General features: G+C 40.7%; 1 protein-coding gene across 1 annotated transcript in view; it reads left to right on the forward strand.

Moving 5' to 3' along the window:
• Positions 1-22734, forward strand: part of PLEKHG1 (pleckstrin homology and RhoGEF domain containing G1) — a 218637-nt gene that overhangs the window by 50828 nt on the left and 145075 nt on the right. Inside the window, exon 2 of the mRNA XM_040627958.1 lies at positions 4452-4509. The gene's annotated coding sequence lies outside the window, so the exon portion shown is untranslated. The remainder of the gene's footprint in view (positions 1-4451; positions 4510-22734) is intronic.

Below are 22734 nucleotides of genomic sequence, written 5' to 3' on the forward strand. Positions count from 1 at the left end.
CTTTCAGCAACCAGTATAAGAAGGTTTGAATTGCACTAGCTGTTGTTACTGGCTTACGGTCTATGAAGGATAGGAGGTGGCTCAAGGCAGGGCAGGTAGAAGTAAGAAGAGGGTTTTGTGTTGCATGGACCTAGAGTCAGAAGTTACCTCGCCTTCTCAAACCAGAATGGACAGATGTGGAGTGGCACTCCAGGGAGGTAGGTCTGGGGCAGAAGCAGAACTCTAGTCCAAATGCAGAGATTCCCTTTGGATTTACGTGTTCTAATTGTGTATCGCCTCAGAAATACTTTGTTTTTGTCCATTTGACCATTTGTGTTACTGATTTAAAGACTACTTTCTAAGGAGAGGGAGGGGGTAAAAAAAAAAAGAATACTTTCTGGATACTTACTGGAGGAACTTTGGAAGATTTGCCCTTTGTTGGCATAATTATTATTAACTACATTATGGTCTACACTGGTCTAAAGTCTTATGATTTCTGGTAGCCCCTTAGTGTATCTCCACCCTTACTTTGTTTCTTCTGTGAAGTTCATGTATTTCACTGAAGAAGTAAAGATAAGAAATGTGCTTATGTACAGATCTCTGGGGCTCCTGTATTTCAGATAGTTGACATTTTAGGGGAAATGTTTATGCTTTGGGTCTCGCAAAGTTATTATCATGAGTACAAGTGTTTTATCAGATATGACTTTAAATTGTGCCTTGTTTAAGCCACGCCTACTCAGACCATTAAAAGCTGCTTTTGCTAGTCACTGGGTATCACAGTTCTGCAAAGCTAACAGGCCTTTTATTGTGTCCTCCATATAAAGAGCGAAGTTGGTCCCTTTTGTGTATAATTTTTGTTCACATTCATTCTGATTAACTAGAATTGATCATGTAGTTGTTGTCAGGGCATTCAGCTTTAGTCTCCTCGCGCTGTTTAACATTAAAGGTAAACTTATTTTAGACACTATAGCTAAAAGGACATGGTGACATATTTTGGACTTGTGCCTCCTTTTCATAAGACCAATCCTGACATTTTATTTGTTTTTATTCTTAAACTCACATTACTTGTATTTTGCCTATATAACTTATTTTAAACACCACCTTGGTGTGTTCCAGAAGTTTAGCATTGTTCTTTGGCCAAAAGCAATAAAACGTGACCTGTTTAGCACGATTCAGTGATGTGCAATCAGCATTTTCTTTTCACAAATATAACATCAGTGGCTATTTATAACCCTTCCCCAACCTTTAAAAGTGCAACGATGTGTTTTAGGGTTTTTTTTAAAATATCAAATTCTATCTGTTTCTAATGCCCTGAGTGGGTTTTGCACTTAAGGCCGGATAATCAAATATTCATAATGTGTTTTTTTCTAGAAATCCCATCTTGAATTTATAGAATAGCCTCTGAGGTCCGCAAGTATTCACCTATAAATAAGCATCTCTGATTGTAAAAGTCCCTTGCTGTTCTCATATTCTTATACGATCAGTTTACCATCTCAGACTAAAACTATAAATACATTGGTTTACCTCATATTGAATTTCCTGTCTAAGTACGGCTTTTTTTTCCTTTTCTAAAAAAGCATATTTGTGCTTTTCATCATTTCTCATGAGGAAACCATTGTCCTAAAGATTTCCTTAAATGTGCTCTATGTAGATTCTTTCCTGTAAGCATCATGTTTCTGACTCTGATCTATTTTCAGACTGTCTCCATTTTCATTTATTTGCGACTGGTCATTGCTGCAAATGAACAACAACAACAACAAAAACCATTGCTTTTTATGTACTGTGCTTCAAATAATCTTATGGTATCTTCTCTATTTCCGCTGCGCTTCTTTTAGATCTTTCTCTTGACTTTTCTGAGTATTCAACCTTGTCACCTGCTGATGGGGGTCATTTGACCTAGTCACTTCCTTTAATATCGCACTGTGAGCATATTTTATGATCGACTTTTTAATAAAAATGTTGTTTGCTGTGTTGGGATTTTTAAAAAAGATTTATTTATTTCAGAGAGAAAGTGAGCATGCGAGGGGGGAGGGGCAGAGGGAGAGGGAGAGGGAGAGAGAACCTCAAGCAGACTCCATGCTGAGCGCAGAGCCCAACTCCAGGCTCAGTCCCACAACCATGAGATCATGACCCGAGCCAAAACCAAGAGTCGGACACTTCACCTGCTGCCACCCAGCACTGCTGTTGTTTTTAGATCTTTTCAAAAATCACGGTCAGTGATCTTTCAATTTCTAGGTTACCGAGAGGTTATCAGATAGAGGTGCTGAGCTTAATCCTGTTGTTTTAGCATCTTTGAACATAGGAATATGTGTTGATCTCTTGTGACCCACTGAAAGAACACAAGAGAGCTAATTATATAACATTTCCAGAATAAGCCCAATTTATATCATTGTGTCATGATTTTAATATACTAGAAATTGAGTTTTCTGAGCACCTTATTTCGTATTCTTCTGCCTTATTTATCTAAGCTAAACAAGCCTCTTCTCTCTTTGTGTCTTGTCAGGTTTGCTTATCAGGCTTGTACTAGTTTCTTCAAACAAACTGGGGAGCCTCATCTGTTCTATATCCTAGAGCTTTTTATGTAGTTTGGGAATCATTTAATCCTTGCACTAATCCCTATTTATTAGTTCTGTAGCTTTTATAGTTCCGGTTCAGTTGTAATAATTAAATACCATCTGAGAAACTGTTTCTATTGAGATGTTAAGGTAGTCACAAGGATATTTTTACATAACACTCAGTTTTTAATCTCTTCCATATTTGAGGTATATTCCTTTAGTAATTCTATTTTCATGTTGGATTTTAAGACTCGATTTGCCTGAAAGCTGTCTGTGGGGTATTTCATTCTGTAATGCCTCAGTGACTGCTTTTTAAATATCTACATCACAAATTCCTGCTTTTATTTTTATTTCTGCCTTTCCTATATTTATCATGTTTTCAAACTTAACTAAGCTTAGATACGTATTTCACTTCTTTATTCTCTCCAATTTAAAACAAAACAACAGTTACTAGTGCCACAGTAAAATACATTTTTTATCCCTCATATACAAAATATAATTAGCTCACTTTCACTATCTACCCCTACTCATTTCTCCACTTTTTATAACATGATCTAAGACTTCAGACTTAGATGGAGCTAATTATTATAGTAAAGTTTTTTTAAAATAATTTTTCAAAACTTTTTAAAGTTTTCACTCTATTTGGACTCTTCTTAGAATAATTAGCATACCTCACTCCTTGTTTACCTGCTTGTAACACTTTCCACCAGTGCTACTATGTGACTACTTTTTCTCCTAACTTTTTATTTTGATTCATCCCTCAATCAACTGGAATATTTTTAAGTTTTTATCTTGATGATATGCAGCTGATACATTTCTAAGCACATTTGGTGTTTCCTTTAAAACTCTACAAACATGGAAATATCTGTGGCTCCTTCTTTTTAAAAAGAGTGACCAGGGTATTAAGGAGGGCAAGTATTGCATGGTGCACTGGGTGTTATGTGCAAGTAATGAATCATGGAACTTTACATCAAAAACTAGGGATGTACTGTATGGTGACTAACATAATATAATAATTTAAAAAATATTATTAGTAAAAAAATTAAAAATAAAAAATAAAAAGAGTGACCAGAAAAAAAGCCACCTCAAATTTTATCAGATGTAGTCACCCCTGTGGACTTCCACCCCCACCCCAACTACTTTGCAAAGATAGAAAGGGGCGGAATTATGGGATATACCATGCAGAAGAATCAGGGATAGAGTGGCCATGACCTTAGAAAGTTGTTCATCCAATGGACGACTTGGGCTTCAGGGAGAGGGATAGTGTGGTTGAGACTGAGTAGAAGCACCCACTCTCCTCCTGCTTTCATTGCCCCTCCAGGAAGGAGAAATTCTTCCTGGCTTCCGGGAGGTCATTGAACTTAGTTTTTTTGTTTTGTTTTGTTTTGTTTTTTGTTTTTGAGAGAGAGAGAGAGAGCAAGAGAGCACAAGCACAGGGGGAGGGGCAAAGGGAGAGAGAGAGAATCCCAAGCAGGCTCCATGCTTATTGCTGAGCCCGAAGCAGGGCTCAATCCCATGACCCTGAGACCATGACCCAAGCCAGAATCAAGAGTTGGACACTCAACTGACTGAGCCATCTCAACACCCCACAGTCATTGGTCTTAGTTTTTAGTGCTATCGGAAGTTCACATCTTTTTTTGAACTTTGTGTGGATTTTGAGGGAAAGGGAAAATCAGTAACTTTCCTAGTACCACATCCTGTAAGTTTTTGTTTTTTAATTAAATTGTTATGATTATTGTTATGGGTCTATTACAGACCAGTAGCATAGATGTGGCATTTTCCTCAGAAAATGCTGACCTTTTTGCAGCCAGTGTTCCTTTTGCCACTTAGAATTAGCCCTGATATGTTATCCATGTTCCACTGAAATATTCCGGAAAAGTAATAAGAAACAAGTTAATTTTTGTGTTTCTACTGCAGGTGAAGACGGACCTTGGGAGTCTTGAGTGCAGACACTGGAAAGGCTTCAACTATAAAAGTGAGCTATTTTCTTTTTTTGTCACTTGAATATGAAACATGTTAAAAGATTAATATATTCATAATTTAGGCTTGTTAGGTATTTTTGTGGAGTGAGGGCAAAATTTTTCTTACTTTTAACTATTTATATATATAAAGTCAGGAAGAGTAAGCCACAGTGTGACCCAATTTGGAGTCATTTATTCCCAGTGGCCTTCAGCTATTCATGAGTTGGTCTTTAGGTAATATTTTAAATACTTTTGATCAGCGGGGAAAGTTCTTGTCCTTTTAACTTCTAGTTTTTCTTCAAGATTTAAAGTCTCAATCTAATTTTGTGGTGGTGGTATTTGAAAAGCCACAGTGAGTGATAAAAGGCAAAGGAAGGAAGGGACATGCCTTTTTTTTTTTTTTTTTAGGTCGAGGCAATTGTTTTACTTTGCTTCTTTCCTAAGTACTTGATCATTCTCTGACCACATGATAAGCTATTGGTCAAGATGCGGAATGTTGAGCTACTGTTGCTCGATGATGTATCAAATGCTTACTAGAACCATAGGAATAGGTCAAGAAACTCAGTCTGCTAAGCATAGCATTATCATTTTTTACTCATAAGTTTATACTTTAAATTTTATACCAGGCCTTCTTTTTCTAACCAAATAGACAAACAAACAAAAAGAAAATTCAAAGCAAAAGTGCAGCAGTGGGTTGGAGTTTTGTTGCCTTTAACTAGCAAAATATTAATGCTTTATTGGAATCATAAATATTTGATACACTGCATTATTGTTCTTGAAGTACTCAAAGTTATTACAAGGACAAATGGTATTTTAATGGAGTAAAGATGACTTTGCTGTGTCAGAGTTCAGAATTCATCAGTGTTTTGTTAACTGGTAAAAACAGTGGTTTTCTTGGTGCAGATCTTCATTGCTGGCAATAAAGTTCCAGAAGTTCTTTTGCCTAACTTACGATAGAATGCTGAGTAGCTTAAAAATCAAGAACCTACAGGTACCTGGGTAGCTCATTAGGTTAATCATCCGACTCTTGACTTCTGATCTCAGGGGTGTGAGTTCAAGCCCTGCATTGGGCTCCATGCTGGGGTTGGAACCTATTTTTTTTAAAAAAAATCAAGAGCCTGTGGTCCAGAGCTGACTCACTCATTGGGAACAGTGCCCAGGACCCATGATATTTTTAAAGGCTCATGAAAATGTTTAATTTTAATTTCCTTTAAAAGCAGGGGGTAAGTGAATATGATAGTGGCTATATGGTAATGAAGCTCAGGCTGGATGGTGTTTTTCTTTATAACAATGCAGTCAGAAAATACAATTTTTGGTCTTTTTTTTGATGGAGGAAGGGCTCAGAGTGCCCACAAAAGTCTGAGTCACAGCCACGCACTCTCTACATATGTGAGATTCAGTCATTTGAATGCTTTTTTTTTTCTTTTTTGGAAGAGCAGTAATTATTAATTTTTAGAAATGATTGTCTTCTCTCTGAATGAGTCCATAGCCTTGTCTGCTTATCAGAGAGAGACACCATTCTAGCTACAAAGAAAGAAGTGGCATGTTGGTAGGTTGAGTAGCTGTGATTATTTGCACTGTTTTTCTAGGTTAAAATAAATAATTTTTCCCTCGAGAGTTCCATTGATATTCTGTTTGCTTTGTAATATGATAAGGAAAAGTAAGGGAAGGGAAAGCAAGACTTGACTCAAGATTCTTTGGTCCATTTCAGACGAGTGTTTTTGCCCAGGGGGCGTGTGCTTATGAGAACAGTGGCTCACCCCGCCTCCTTGCTGCCGTGGGGTCTAGAATTTTAGTTCTTCCCTAGTTGCTGATCTCTATTACTGAGTATACAACATTTTCAATTACCATGACTGATCTGGTTTTGTTTGTGTCTGAAGCCATGATCTGGTTTTGAAGAAAATATTTGTGTTAGTCTTCAGCTGTACTGACTATATAAATTGTGTCCAGAGTATCTTCTGAAAGTCACTTGTTGGTTTAAAGTAAGTGTGTTGCCTGTCTGAAGAACTTTTTTCAAAATAGGTACTCACTCAAAGATAAGCTTCCCGAGAGCTAGGATCTTTGTCTGTTTTGCTTGTTGCTATATACTCGAGAAAAAGCCAGACGTATGAGAGAAGCTCAAATATTTGCTCAAAGAATGAATGAGCTAATGTCCTCCTTTAGAAAAGCCTCGTTGTACCTCAGAAGTGTTCTGAAATTGCTTTGGGTGTATACGTGAGCTGCTAACCCTCCACTCCTCAGACTAGCAAGTGTCTGGGCATATACACAAAAGTGTACCTAGCACGTTAATATAAAATTGTGATCTACCAGACCGTTACCCACTAACTGGAGGTAAGAGCTGTCCTCTCTAGATTAACAAGCTAGTATATGCCATTGGACACCACTTAGTCACATTAAGCTAAGCAAGCAAGAGAATTCTAGAGAACGGTGCCCCTCTCCCCAGCTATTGAAAACGTAAGTCTAGGATTATAAACAGAAGAAATCAACTGACTTTTATTAATAGTACTTGGTTAGGTGGAACTGGTTTACCGAAAAATCAGAGGAGTGTCGGTCTATTTCACATGGTTTGTTGACTGCAGGGGAACTAGAATGCATGATTTTTCTGTTGATGTGACATGTGTGCGTGTGTGTGAGAAAGAGAGATTCAGCTTCAAGACTACATTTTAAAGTCAACCCCCCCAATATATGCATATCACACACCCAGATGTACGTAACTTTTTTCAGAGTAAACTTGCCTCTGCATTTTATTCTCTGCGCCTTCTTGCCCAGGGTTTCACCTGCCCTCTGACAGAAGTGTGTTGGGGCAGAGCTGCTGTGACGAGTGCACAGTATAGAGCTGCCCAAAAAGCAGAAAGATGCCAAGTGAATGTCCCAAGGCACGCGCCAAGGCACTGGGGGGCTCCAGTGTCCTGATCGTTACTGTTCTTGCAAACAGTTTCCAAGCCCCTTACACTGTCAAGTGGGGGCACAGGATAGTGGGATGGTTTTTGGTGGAGATCTTGCCTGCCAGCTTTGCCATTACCAAGCACTGCTGTGAGGGTGCCTTCGGGACCAGCAGTCTGGCCGTGCTCTTCCCTGGTGGGCGAGCATCTCCCCTGGCCGGCATCCCCATCAGGGCACTCACCCTGCCCTTATGGGAGCCATTGCGGGAGGTACACACATGGAGCCCAGGTCAGCAGCTGCTTCTGTGGTACCCCAAAAGTGTCTAGTCTTGAAGCTGAAGGCTTTGTGGGTTGAAATATCGGGGCTTATTACCCCTAGGACTTACGAACAGTACAATGTAGGCACACTCGGGGACAGATCGGCTCTGCATAGCCCTTCCGTGTCCGGCCTGTGTCCTTGCCACTGTGTTCCCAGGGCCGGGTGTCTTACTCGGGGCTCACAGATTTGTCGGAAGGCAGCTGATAGAAGGCTCATCAGCGGCTGCAGTATAAATGATTTCACATCGTGGATAGCGAGCTTGCTGTCTTGAGCTAGACACTGCTAATAACATGACCACCCAGCGCAACTCTGGGCCCAGTGCTAGACGACTGGGGCTCAGTGCGGTATGGGGATCTTTAAAAAGTCATTGAGATGCTTTCCTTCCGTTTCTGCCATTGCAGAATCCCCTGAATCAGTGTCATGAAAATGATTTTTTAATGTATAATCGAAGATTAAAGGTGTTATAACTAAATATAGCACAAAATTACAGCACTCAGAAAGCTGTACCAATTTGACTCTGCCCACAGAGTGGACATCTCCCCCCCATTAAAAGAATATCTTCTATTAAAGGATTCTTGAGACTAACCAAACCGTACACTTAAAAATGGCCAAGAGGGCAAATTGTATGTTACATGTATTTTACCACAATCAAAAATTTAAAATTATTTTTAAAAAGTATCTCCAGAAGTTTTCATAGCTTACACTGGTGTAGAGATCAGACATCCTTTGAGGGGTGAAGGGAGGGTGGAGGAGGAGGACTACTTCATTGTAGATCTTTGATTAGAGATGGTGAAAGGTATGAAAGGGTCCCCAACCATTGTTGAGAGAAAAAAAAAAAAGATATTAGTTTAAAAAAAAAGGATTTGTTTTCTCATGAAAGGATGACCTTTGGAATGAAGAACTAGTTCCTATTCCTGGCATTGAGCATTAGGGGATTCTCAGGACAGAATGACCTCGACTTTGTAGAATTATGGGAATAGGTTCCTGTCAAAAACTAGGAGGGGGGTGGGAGGCTTCCTGGTCAAGTAAGTTTGGGATTTAAGCAACGCTTATGAGTTCCTTTTTCTGCAGAGCCCTTACCAGGCTGCTCTGAATTGTCTGTCTTCAACGAGGCACTGCTACAGGCAGACTTTCTCAAACGTACTGAAGCTGGAAGGTCTCCCCACAGCCCCCGCCTGTCCTTGTGGCTTTTTAATCTATTAATTATGTTGTTCTGTGGAAGGTCGTTTGGTAAATACAGATGTAAGGTAAAGTATGGGACACAAACACAGAAATCAGTTGTAGGAAGTAATAGAGATGTGGGACCCCCTGGGAGGCTCAGTCAGTTAAGCATCTGCCTTCAGCTCAGGTCATGATCTCAGGGACCTGGGATCGAGCCCTGCCTTGGGCCCCTTGTGCATCGGGGAGTCTGCTTCTCCTTCTGCCTGCTGCTCCCCCTGTTTGTGCTCACTTCCTTTCTCTCTCTCTGACAAATAAATAAAATCTTAAAAAAAAAAAAAAAAGAAAGAAAGAAATACAGATGAACTGAAGCCATAACTGTGACCTGTCCCTGTGGGAGGAGCTAGGAGAGCGGCCATTTCTAGAGCGCAGAGCCCTGTACCACAGCTCTGTACCCTCCATCTGCATACCCGGTAACGGAGCCAGGCCTCGGGTGTACTCGTTAGGGGTCCCTCCTCACCTTTTGCTCTCCCCTCAGAGTGACCTGAAGGTTCCATGCGTAAAACTCGTGGGGCATCTTGAAGCATTTAGCTAAACCACTGGCCCAAGGTTCAGCAAAGATGACATTCGGTGATCTGAAATTCTAACGTGGAAGAACGTTTCCTTAGATCTTTCACTATTAAACCACCGCCAATCTAATAACATTTGATAGATCCTGATGGACTCCTTACGTAACACATGATTGGAAGTAGCATACAAGGACTCAGCCGAAGTTGTAAGTGATACGCTTGAAAGTGACGTGTGTAGGGGGATCAGTTCAGAAATGAGCGCCCCCTTCGTCTGAAGCGCTAAGCATGAGGCACTGAGCACTGTGAGGGGCGCCAAGGCAAGAAGGCAAGGCCTCTGCCCGTGGCGAAGTCAGAGAGTGAGGCAGAGAAGGTAAGATGCGTCTCACAAGCAACCTTTCTGTGAAGCAGCGTGTGATAAAAGGTGGTATCAGGAACGTATGATACCACAGAGGTTAGAAATGTGATCTGGAGAGATGTACCTCCCCCAGAAAACATTCACTTGCGTACGTTCTGTGCCTTGAAAACGACGCTCGTTTTTTGTTGGCTGGGTAGGAAGTTATTAATTAAAACAAAATTGTTTTAGTTGTTATTCAGGTCATCAATATCCTCACTTTACCTTTTTCCTACTTGACCTGTCATTTTCCCAGAGAGCTTTATAGAGTTCTCACTACTATGTTAGTGGGTTGTCGGTGTTTCCTGTTAATTCTGTTTTTCCTTTATATGTTTCAAAGCTGTGTTACATTACGGTTCCTCAGTTATTTACTTGTTATACAGTTACGCAGGTCACTGGTGTATTTTAGGAAGCAGTTAGACTATCAGATCCCCATGAAGCATGGGGCCCCAGAGGATTATGGGAGGTTTCGTGTTCTTCACATCTGCCGCTGACGATGAGCCACAGCTAGGCCTGCCAGGGGCTTGCCCGGGGACCATCTAATAGGCACGAAAAAGCTGTCACGTAAAATGTCAAAAGAACCACATGCACCCAGGGCTGCCAGATCTGCTTTCAGCAGTTGTAGATAATGAATCCAGTGTCTGGAACAGACCGCTAGTTTTAATATTCGAGAACTTTGTAGAAGCACTGGGCCGGATTCACCACGCGTAAGAAGTCAGTAAAACAGAATTAGCCCCCATGACTGGGGGGAATCAAGGCCCACCTTCCTGGGGAGCATCATGCTGCCCACATCACCTCCAGCCCAGCCTCGGCCCCTTCCTTCCCGTCTCACGGCAGGCCCCAGCCATCTCTACGGCAGCGGCCTTTTCCAAGACATACGCGCTTTTAGCAATGTGTGTTTTATTGCCTTTCCTGCCATGGCTTTTCTACGCCGTCAGGAAAGCCTGTTCTGGAGAAAGATTACATTCATGATAAAGACGTTTGAAAGTGAAGTTGGGTATCAAAGCAATACATGGAGTTGCAATTGATTGTAAGTCCTGCATGAAGTATTTTCTTTTAATATTCTTTGTCTCAGAAAAAAAATGGGGTCTGGTTTCTTAAAATGTTGTAACTTCATATATATTCCTTTGCTTTCTAAAGCATGGTCATTCAAAGAAAAACAGAGCTGAGCAAGTTCACAGGTCCTCAGAAATGGAATATTGGAGCCGCCAGACTCTTAGGCAAATGACGGGCGAGTCCTATTTCCTGGTTTCCCTGTTCTTCCTAAGCCCTCTGCCTTAGTTCTAACTCTTCTCTGGGTGTTTTCAATTGGGGATCTCCCAGTCACCTTCCTAAAACTAACTCCTAACTCCTGTTTGAGGAAATAAAGATAGTTTTGTGCAGGCTTTTCATTTTAAATGCATGTTCAACGCTTCTTTCCCTCCTTCTCCCCACTCCCCACCCCAAGCCCCAATATCTTTTGTCACCAAATCTCACTAAATTTACCTCACCATCTGTTCCATCCTTTCTTTTCCATTTCCACAGCCTTCGTACAGGAAAAAACTGAACACTTGAGCACTACCACACGCAACACATAGCAGCTGACCCTTGAACAGGACGGGTTTGAACCGCATGGGTCCGCTAACACGTGGATTTTTTTCAATAAGTACAGTACAGCACTGTAAATATATTTGCCTTATGGTTATCTTAATAAGATTTTCTTTTTCTTTTTTTTTTTTTTTTAAAGATTTTATTTATTTATTTGACAGAGATAGAGACAGCCAGCGAGAGAGGGAACACAAGCAGGGGGAGTGGGAGAGGAAGAAGCAGGCTCACAACAGAGGAGCCTGATGTGGGGCTCGATCCCGTAACGCCGGGATCACGCCCTGAGCCGAAGGCAGACGCTTAACCGCTGTGCCACCCAGGCGCCGCTTAATAAGATTTTCTTTTCTCTAGCTTAGTTTATTGTAAGAATAGGGTACCCTTTTAGCTCCTTCAGTGCCTCATGCACCCTGTAATCCATGCCCCCATGATTGGGTTAAAGAGCCTGAAAAAGACTTTATTTTAAGAATACAGTATATAATTCATGTACAAAATACGTGTTAATTGACTGTTTATGTTATTCTTAAGGCTTCTGGGCAATAGTAGTCCATTGGTAGTTAAGTTTTGGGGGGAGTCGAAAGTTATAAGCTGGCATGGGGGGTGGTCAGTGCCCTTAACACCCACGTTGTTCAAAAGTCAACTGCATATACTTTTCCTTAATTCTTTTAGCCTTGTGCAAGTTATTATCATGAATTGGATTTCACGTTTTAGGAGACTGAAGCTCTCAGAAATTTAAGTCATTGCCCAAAGTCACAAAGTTAGTAATTTATAAAACAAGACAAATTATAAATACCCAGGTGTAAGTCCAAGTCCAGTATCTTCTTTGCTGTGCTGTCAAATGTGAAATGCCACCAGCCCAGCTATGTCACGTGCCTCTGTGTTGCCACATCGGGGCAGAAGGACCAGATGCTCTTTCTCTCTCTTGTTTCTGAACTTGCAAACCTCCTGTTCCTTCTGCCTACCAGCCTAGCTACCTTCCACCCAACATGTACGTCAGCTGTCTGGTCTAAAATTCACAATGACGTGTTGCTTGCTCTGTAAGATCTGACCTTTCCTTTTTTTTTTTTTTTTTTAAATCTTTAAGTCACCTGTTCTAGAAAAATGTATTTTGTACCACCCAGAACTCTCTCTGCTCCTGGGAGTTGGTCTGCAAGAAACACAGTGGGCTCTGGGGTCAGCAGGACCTGAGGGTGTGTCTCTGCTCACCTCTTCCTTCGGACCTTGAGCAAGTGTTTTGCCGTCCTTATCTGTAAAATCATGGCAATAAACTCACTTCAGTTTCGTTGGGAGTTTAGAGAGTGCATGTTCAATGCCAACTGTAGTGAGAGCCTGGCCCTTGGCAGGCTCTCAAATAGAGCTGGAAGGCGGTAGCAGTAATACTATTATCTGGCCCTTATCTATCCTTTCAAACTCAGTTCAAATTCCTCCTCCTTTTTAAATTACTCTGACCTGATTTTATCTTTCCGCTCCTCAGAGCTACTATATATATCAGTTAGACTCTGAACAATGCATTTAGCAATTTTAATTATGTGATGCTGCTTTGTGATCTTAAAAATCCGTCTTGAAATGCGTTCTCAAATGTTATTAATTCCTGCTCTAATGGACTGAGGTAATTCAAAGGCAGAACTAGGTCTTAGGCAGGGTACGTAGCCTGACCTCTGACCTGTAACTATTCACAAACTTTTTTGATTCAAAATTAAGAAATTTTACAAACATTCAAAAGAAATCAATAAGCTGGATTAGTTTTAAATACAGAGATATTTAAGACCAGGTGGATGCCTCTATCTTACATGATGAACCCAAATTTCTTTGTCCATAGTTCTGAATGTGAAGATGATTGGAGAGTAAATTTTAAAACTCTAAGACATTTTACTATCCAATATTCCTGATAAAACTGTCTTTTAAATCTTAAAACCTGTATGTATGTGTGGTTATTTGTGTTTCTTGGAATAATTCCAAATTAGGAAATACTCTAGTTTTTCCCATAACTGTTCTTTTCCAGGCTTAATCTTTTTTTTTTTTTCTTAGAGCTCCACCTTTCTTCTTTGCCTCTTGAGTCCAGATCACTTTTTCTCCCCTCCCCCAACCAGGTTTTCCCTGGAGAAAGTCTAGTGGGAAGGACCGTGCTGTTCTTTATGCCTGAGGAAGAGTCTTAGAGATGAAAATCTGGTGGCAGTTGTAAACTGAAGGTACGGCTTGGTTATTTATGGGCTTTTTAGCTTCATTGAATCACCTTTAATTCAGAGCAGGTTTTTACAACGCCATACTTTATTATTTTAACTGGAGGATTGTGGGGCCCTCTCTAGGCAACACAAGGATTGGTGAAAGACAAAGCATTTGAAACAAGTTGCAGACAAGATGTTTGTTCCGTCCTAACGTCCCACCCTTTTCAGTGTGCTTGCACAAAGACGATTTCCAAACAAAATATATGTGACTAATTGGGTAATCTTTTGCCTCCATAGAAAAAGTTGTTGAAATATTTATTTAAGGATGGGGCGCCTGGGTGGTTCATTCGGTTGAGCGGCCAACTCTTGGTTTTGGCTCAGGTCATGATCTTGGGGTCCTGGGATCGAGCCCCACGTCAGGCTCCACACTCCGCGTAGAGTCTGCTTGAGATTCTCTTTCTCCCTCTCCCTGCCCCTACTTCTGCTCATACTTGCTCACTCTCTATCTCTAAAATAAATAAAAAAATTTTTTAAGATATTTTTTTTAGGCAAAAAAAATAGTCTTCTTGGTCTGCCGGGTCTAAAGTTGTAAAATTGAACGGTATGAAATCCTTTGGAAAAGCCCTCCTGAGGGAAATGGCTTTCTGGCTTCTTGGGATTGGGGGGTTGGTGAAGAGTTAGAAACGACTCCCCCAGCTGTGGGGATGTGTCATCCCATCCAGCGCCCGGCTCGCCGAGTGATTCCTTTCGTCTGTGCTCACGGTCTCAAAGCCTGCCTGTAAGGCGATCCTGATAGAGCCTCAGAGGGAACAGAGGCACAGACTGGCTCGCCCGCACCACTATTGGGATCTAGTAAGATCCCCCTCTCGGCAAAATGCCCTTTCCAAAAATCTTTTCAAAATTTCTGAAGAACATTTGAACATTCAAGACTAGGATTCTGTAGGGAAAGACTAGGAACTAATAAGGATTTGGGCAGTAAAACCATGTACATAACAGCAAATGTTATGTGTAAGCAATCTTCAATTTAAGCTAGGGTTGTTTTCCAAAAGTTCATTTGAAAAATATATATATATTGTGTGTGTGTGTGTTTCATGAAGGTTTTATTTTTTTTTATTATGTTCAGTTAGCCACTGTATAGTATATCATTAGTTTTTGATGTAGTGTTCAGTGATTTGTTCCTTACATATAACACCCAGTGCTCATCACAACACCTGCCCTCCTTAATACCTATCACCCTGTTACCCTCTGCCCCCACCCCCTCCCCTCTGAAATTCCCAGTCTGTTTCCCAGGGTCCATAGTCTCTCGTGGTTCGTCTCCCTCTCTGATTTCTTCCCCTTCAGATTTCCCTCCCTTCCCCTATAGTCCTCCATGATATTGCTTATGTTCCAGTTATGAGTGAAACCATATGATAATTGTCTTTCTCTGCTTGATTTACTTCACTTAGCATAATCCCCTCCAGTTCCATCCATGTTGATGCAAATCGTAGGTATTCATCCTTTCTGATGGCTGAGTAATATTCCATTGTATATATGGACCACATCTTCTTTATCCAGTCATCTGTTGAAGGGCATCTTATTTCCTTCCACAATTTGGCTATTGTGGACATTGCTGCTATGAACATTGGGGTGCATGTGCCCCTTCTTTTCACTAATCTGTATCTTTGGGGTAAATACCTGGTAGTGCAATTGCTAGGTCATAGGGTAGCTCTATTTTTAACATCTTGAGGAACCTCCATACTGTTTTCCAGAGCGCCTGTACCAACTTGCATTCCCACCAACAGTGTAAGAGGGTTCCCCTTTCTCCACATCCTCGCCAACATTTGTTGTTGCCTGTTTTGTTAATTTTTTGCCATTCTAGTTGGTGTGAGGTGGTATCTCATTGTGGTTTTGATTTGTATTTCCCTGATGGCTAGTGATGTTGAGCATTTTTTCATGTGTCTGTTAGCCATTTGTATGTCTTCTTTGGAGAAGTGTCTGTTCATGTCTTCTGCCCATTTTTTGACTGTCTTCAAAATATTTTGTATTTTTCCCTGATTAGACATAAAACTATGCATGGGAAGTCCTCAAGCAAACAGAATCTAGTTAACACATACTGTTCCTGCAATGCAGTTAGGGCCATTTGAAGAGCCAGTTCCTGTTACCTATATTCTTCCCCACTGTTCCTGCAGGCAATTGAAAGTCCAGTATGTGTAGACAAACCTCATCTCCTGGAGAACTTCTTGCCTAGAGAATGTGGCATCCACATCTTGTACTAGGTCATGAATCTTGATATTGGAGTTTAGAGATAGGCATATGAGGTATAAAACTGTAGTGATACAAACATGAGTAACCGTGTATAAGAATGAAATAGGAGAGCTTCAGAGCAGTAACAGGAGCATATTACAATTATATAGCACTTTAAAGTTTTATGCATTTGCATTTTACCCCAGTTTTAACTTTGAAACACTAAGACCTAGGCATTCTCATTAATTTGTAGCAAGGGCTTACATGGAATGCTTTGGAATGAGCAATAAGACAGGGCCTCATATGCTGAGAGGTGAATGAAGAGATGGTGAGGATGGTGCCTGTTTGAGCCTCACGGAGGTACTGTGCATATCGTGGAAGAAGAAAGGAGAAACATACCCATTGTGACAGTACATCCCAGGAGGGAGGATCTGCTAGTTATGGGAGATGCGAGGTTGAATGAGAGAAGAAGAGAGAAGACAAGGAAATCTTCTTCTTGCCCTCCTCCTTTCAACTCCTCGTCTTCCCAGTGTGGGTTACCCCCTCTGGCCTCCTAGATGTGTTCTTTCATAAAGACACTGATAACCTACAGTTGGATCCCCCATTGAGGATTCTTGTGCGTTAAAAAGCTTTTATATGGCTTTTTTATATACCATTAGAACCTGGAACACATTTTCCTGTAGAAATAAACAACCATTTACCAGGAGTCTTTTGGAACGCACTCCATTTTTAAATTGGTTCTGCCTGTACATGTACAGTTGAGTGAGCCTGGGAACAGAAGAGTAGAGCACTGGATTCTCATGGGGGATGGAGGGCTTCTCACCTTTGGAACTCAGTGAACTGGTCTACCACTTGGTACACCTCGAGGCCAGTCTCAACTATGTATTTCTTAGGCACAAAATACAATTTCACAGTTTTCCCTGTGATTTTTTATGAACATGAGCTTTCCTATCTGAGAAACTTTAAACACTTATGAGATGATTATGATGCTCATGGGGTCACTTACGAGTACAAAAAACAGATGGTAAAAAGGTTCGTTGACATGACCAGCTGACCTGCTGTGAGATATTGAACACATTAATTTATTTTTCTTCCTCCGTGATCGTTCTTCTGACCATCTTGAAAGACAGCCAAGAAAACTTTTTCTTCTAATTATTTCCAACCACTTCTGGGCAGTTCATTCAGACTTACGATTAAATAAATCTCCTCTGCTTTGGGAGCACCAATTTAAACATCAAATGTTTGCATTTGTATTGTAGGGAGAGGATTAATTCTCTCCCGCCACCAGATTTTAGCCTGAAAGGCAAGTTATTTACTGTTGCTCACTCTTGTATACTGAGCAGTTGTTGAGTAAATGGATTAAATAATATGGTATCTTGATTCAGGAAAATGTGTTTCCCAAGAGAGCCATTTAGAGAAAATGATGACCATTATGTATTTTAGATTTATAACAAATTGAAGACTTATCTTCTCAAGAATTTTGATTTTAGCAGATCAGTGTTTCAGGAAGAGAATACGAGAGATACGTGAGGCACTTTCTTTCCTAACATTCAAAGCAAATTCACATTTATTACATCTTCTGTCTCCCACTATCCTCAAGGTTTCATACTTTCCCTGGTTTACTAGTTTCATTGTTTCCCCCCCCCATTGGTTTTTCATTTTATGAGATAGAACATTTTCAACTATGATAAAGACTCTAATTCAAATGTGCTAAAACAAAAAGAAATTACTAAACTACTCTTGAGGGAGGATGTCCTTTAAGGTTCATTGACTCAGTGACTTAGGAACATCACTGATCATGCAGTTTCTCCTCCTCTTTCTGCTCTGCCATCTTTCTTGACTTCTTTCTCTGGAAGATTTCCCTAAACAATCACAAAATGGCTGCTAAACACAAATGGATTAGCAGAGTCCCTTGTCCATCTGCATGAGGAGAAAGAGGGGGGTCTCTCCCTAGCCATGGAATACGAGTCCCTTTGTCCAATCTGATAAGGGCTCTTACATCACAGAGAGGAATAACTGTACTACGAATGCTATGAACTGATTGGCTTAGATTGATCGGGATCCGCCAGGACAGTTGGGGATGGGATCCGCTACTGCACCTATACCATATGACTGTGACTAGAAGAGATGAAGAGGCCAACACCTCAACAAACCAAGGGGTTGCTGGGAAGGGAGAAGCGGAGAGTAGATGTTGGGTAAGCAGCCTACAGTGCACACGAAAGTCTGGCTGTTGTACTTAATTGTTGCATTCTTTTTTTCTAAGTAAAACTTTGTCCTGAGTATAGTCTGTCAACCCCTGCTGTATCCCTTTGCAGATGGTCCATTCTTCTATAAAGTTATTCCTTGGCACCTTGGGGAAAGGGGAACATGTCTCCTACTATGAACAACTGTAGTGGTGTCCTCATCTTCTGGTCTGAAGTTGCTGAGGTCTCCATGACTGGAAGGTACCCACAGTCCAGCCAGCCACGGTGTCCAGAATCACTCATGCACAGAGCCCACCCTGGGCCAACTGGTGCTTTGTTTTCTGGAGCATGTGCCAGAGTCATACTGTATTCTATGCAGAATTGGAGATGTTCCCTGTGTCTTATGGAGTTTTAAGTGAAAATTATTCTGTTAGTTAGAAAATACTGTCTGCTCCCCATTCCTCTATCTTTAGGACTCAGACATAGACCATAGGGCCTGTGGGCCCTGAGGACAGGAGACCAGTAACTGAGCTGCTGAGACGGGTTTCTAGGCTTCTGGCTTGGACTGCTGGGTGGGACTAGGTTGCGGTCAGGAGGGCAGGCTCCCTGTGCTGTTTAGTGCCATGGTTAAACAGACCAATGTAGGCAATTTTGTTATCTACTTATCCCTTAGAATGTTATGTCCATGGGAGAATGTGTTCCAGACTCCAGACTTTAAGTCTGGGCTCCAAGTGATTTAGAATGCAATCTGTTTGTAAGTTACAAGTTACTTAAACTGCAGTCCTTTGTGCCTCTGTCACTGGGAGACAAAATTCCTTGTTGTCCTCCTTTTCCAACAACATCAAGTCATTGGAAGAGAAAGTTGTAGGGGGAAAAAATGGAACTTTTTTTCTGCCTGTGTCAAGGCTTTAATGATTTGATTTAATAATTAATGTCAAGGCTAGGAACGGGGCTTTCTTCCTGCTGGATCATGTTTCTCAGTTCCTTAAAGGCACCCAGCATAGACCACTAGGGAAAGGCTGCTGTTTCTCTCAGCTATAAAACAGATGGTAAAACCCCCAGCTGCTTCTGGCATTTGTTTCTTCATTCCTTAAGGTTTGTGGATCCAAGAAAATTGGTGAAGGTAGCATGGGGAGCCCCACTCTGGAGCTCAGGTAATAGTCCAGTTAAAACCAAAGAAATTTATAATCTATAAACTCGGCCTCAGTGGGCCTGTCTGCTGTAATGGGGCCATGCTTCCACCTCTTAAGTGGAATTGGTTATCTGGCAGATGATCTGACGTTTCCTTCCCTTCTTTCCACATTGAGAATGCCCTTGTTTGAGCAAGAATTCTTCGTTTAAAGCAACATCAACAAAACAACAAAACATTGAACAGAGATGCATGATTTTTTTCTGAGTCTTCCTTCACCCTGGCAGTGCTCTGGGTAAAAGAGGCAAGTTATATAAATATAATGTGGACAAAATCTGTTAAAAGGGTCAGATGTTCCACTCTCTGCAGTTGGGTGGAGTTGTGGTTGTCTGAAGTAAGCCAATATATTCAGATTGGAATGTTGCCCAGAAAAGAGAGTTTAGGAACAGGGTAGACTTGGCCTTCCTCTCAACAAGCCGAGGTCACCACTATCTACCATTGATTGGCTCCCCGTTCAAGGGCTTCTGTGGTCTGGCTCTGTCCAGCCATATCTCTGGTTACTTTCCCATCCCGGATCCCTCTGCTAACTTGAGTCTGTTTGTCATCTTGCTCCATTCATGAAACATCTGTCTTCTCTGCTTGGGGCAGAATTCTACCTTCCAGATGACCAGTGAGTCGAGTATGTCTCTACCATTCTATGCTCACTTCAGCTGTACTAGGTATTAATTTTAGACACCAAAAGACCGAGTCCTAAGTATCTCATATTACTTATGAGAAAATTGAGGCCCAGAGGGAGTTGGTGATGCCACCCAATGCACACAGCATATATGCACCAGCGAGGAACCGGAATCAAGATGCCCTGTCTTCTAGCTTAGCATAGCTGCCGTCAGACCAAATGTAGAGTCTATTTTCTTCACAAAGGATGTGTGTGTGTGTTGTGTATTTATTTATACGTCTACACACATATATATGTAGACACACATATTTTACACTAATAAGCAATAAGAGAAAGGTGGATTTTTAAAAATTGATTTGCTAAATTAGTCTGGAGCTGGGGATGCCAACCATCTAAATCTCGCAATGCAAAAATTGGGCCTATTTAAACATATATTAAGGCTGGGTTTGTATCACCTTTGGTTACCTAACTGCTAAGATTTCAGGTTTCTAGTATCCCTAATTTTTTATCACTAGGCTTTAAAAATATTGTATTTCTGTAGACATAACTTCTTAAAAGAATTTCCACACATGACCTCAAGGACTCTCAGTCTCTGACTGAGGAAGTCTGCTTGCTTCTACTGTCCGTTCAACTGAGTCTTATGTTTTCAGCAAATTTACAAGAGACGGCATTATGTTGTCTTAATACAACTCTAAAATGGGGTGTGTGCAGAATGGGCTTCTGTTTGTTACACATAATCTAACATTATAAAGTATCTTGGAAAAGAAAAATTTGAAGTACAGAATCCAGTGACAACCTCCAATAATAAAATTTTCCTTGTTCATAGCAGTCTAGTTTTTCCTATTTGCAAAAGATGTTGCATATGCAGACAGAAGCAATACGCTTCACTAATTCGGGCAGAAATATTTTCCTGCGTTATAATTACTGAATATCATGTGGCTTTTCTTATACAGCCTCTATTCTGCTTAGGAACTTTTAGAGACACTGAATTCAGAAGTACAGAAATTAATGGAGCCGTGAAAAGCAGCACTGAACCTCCCTTAGAACCAATGGGGATATTAAATCCAACAATAACAAGGAAAAATACTATCTTATTGTTGTTGAGTGTTAACTGTTAAAGATTTCTCAGCCAGTCAGCAGGTATAAAAGGTTTCAAGACCTCTTGTCTATTTGTGAGATGTGTATCTAAAGACACATAAAGAACAGAGGTATTTGAAAATTGACTTATATATAAAAGTGGCTAAAATGCCTGTCTATAAATATGTCTTTCCAGGAATATAACAGTGATGCTGGGTTGTTTTTTTTTTTTTTTAAGCTGGTTTCTGTTGGGTGTGAAAGTTTGTCTATGAACTAGAAGCTTCTTGGGCCCAAGTATGCCAACACATGGCCCGTGTGAGGTCCTTGCTGCCACCTGTAACTGCCAAGAAAAGACAGAAAGCACTGGCTGCCCTATCATGACTTTCCTAAGAGCATAACAACAACAACAACAAAAACCATGGAAGCATGAAACAATCAGAATACCTTCTAAACAAAGTGCAAAATGATTGGCTTTTTTATGGCTCCCTCAAATATTTTTCAACTTCTCTGTAGCCTAGTTCCAAAGAAAGAATTATAGTTTTCTTTGAAAGCCAACAGTTCTCTTTGTAAATTTCTGGATTTAGGGTGATATTTTGAGTTCTATAATAAAATTTAATGGTCCATTTGAGAAATTGTCCCTTATTGAGCGTAGTTTCTATTATTGGGTTGTTTGAGGCAATTCTTGAGTGCTAAACTCTTCTTTGATCTGTTAGGACTCACTGGTTTCCATGGAGTCTTGCTGGCTCATGACCAAAGGAGAGCTCAGTGTTCCAGTCAGCTGGAGTTCAGTGTTCCTAATCGGCCCTGACCTGAAAAACTCACACAAAAGACTTTAAAATCAGAATGTTTTATGTGGGATCATGAAAATAAGTTGATTATTTGGGGTGGGGGGAAGAGTACAGTAAAGGTTTAAAAACTTGTGTTTCTTTCATTTAGTAAAATTCTGATTTGTTTCTGGAAAAATAGTCTTCTGATGATACAAAATACAGTTTTTCCAGTCCTCCTACTTTGCACAGAGTAATACAAAACAGAATGTCTTATTTGACCTTAAATGTAAATAAGATGAGAGCTAAATTATTGTGACCAATGTATTTCATACATCTGGCAGTAATCTTTTTATTTTATGGCAGTGACGACTCAAAGCAATTGTTAATCCTAATTTATTTTTAAACATTTTAACTTGAGCTTTCTTCTCAGGGCTTCTTTGTTTCTCCCCCACCTAGTTCTGGAGGACGGCTAAAATAAGATCACTGTAAATACCGACATTCATTTCTTTAACTCAAACATTTGCACAGCTACGCTGTGGATTCAGAAGAGACAAAAGGAGATCCGTGGCTTAGATGTAGCCCTCAAATAGAGGGAGCGAAAGCCTTCAAGGCTCTGCTTGCAGAGAGCTGGGATGTGTCTTTATTGCACAGAATGAATAGGAGCAAAGAGAAAGAAAAGGTGACTTTTGCCTGGGTGGACAGGGATTGAAGAGGCTTCTGAGATGACATTTAAGCTTCTACAGAAGTTCTCTGACCTAGTTCGGTGCCTGACTCCCTTGCAGTTACTTCTGTTTGAAACCATACGGCTATAATATAAGGGGAGAATTAACTCTTTAGTAAACATATAAGATCATGAGAGGCTCTTTGGGGTAAACTTTTGCCTCAGTTACTTTCAATGCCATACTTGTTGTCAAAGTTGCTTGCACTATTGATTTAGGTCCTTTGGCAGAATCCTGTGAAGCAACTGGTGCTGTAAAGAACAGTCCCGTACAGAATTGTGAAGACTGATTCTTAAGCTCAATCAGGTTCTTACCAAAGGTGTTCTTCATGTTGACATTGCACTTACCCAGATTTTGACCTTAAAATGTATGTCTAATTTCCTTTTGAAACCATTCTTGG

This window comes from Ursus maritimus, unplaced genomic scaffold (assembly GCF_017311325.1).
Source record: "Ursus maritimus isolate PB19 unplaced genomic scaffold, ASM1731132v1 scaffold_13, whole genome shotgun sequence".
NCBI classification, from domain to species: Eukaryota; Metazoa; Chordata; class Mammalia; order Carnivora; family Ursidae; genus Ursus; species Ursus maritimus.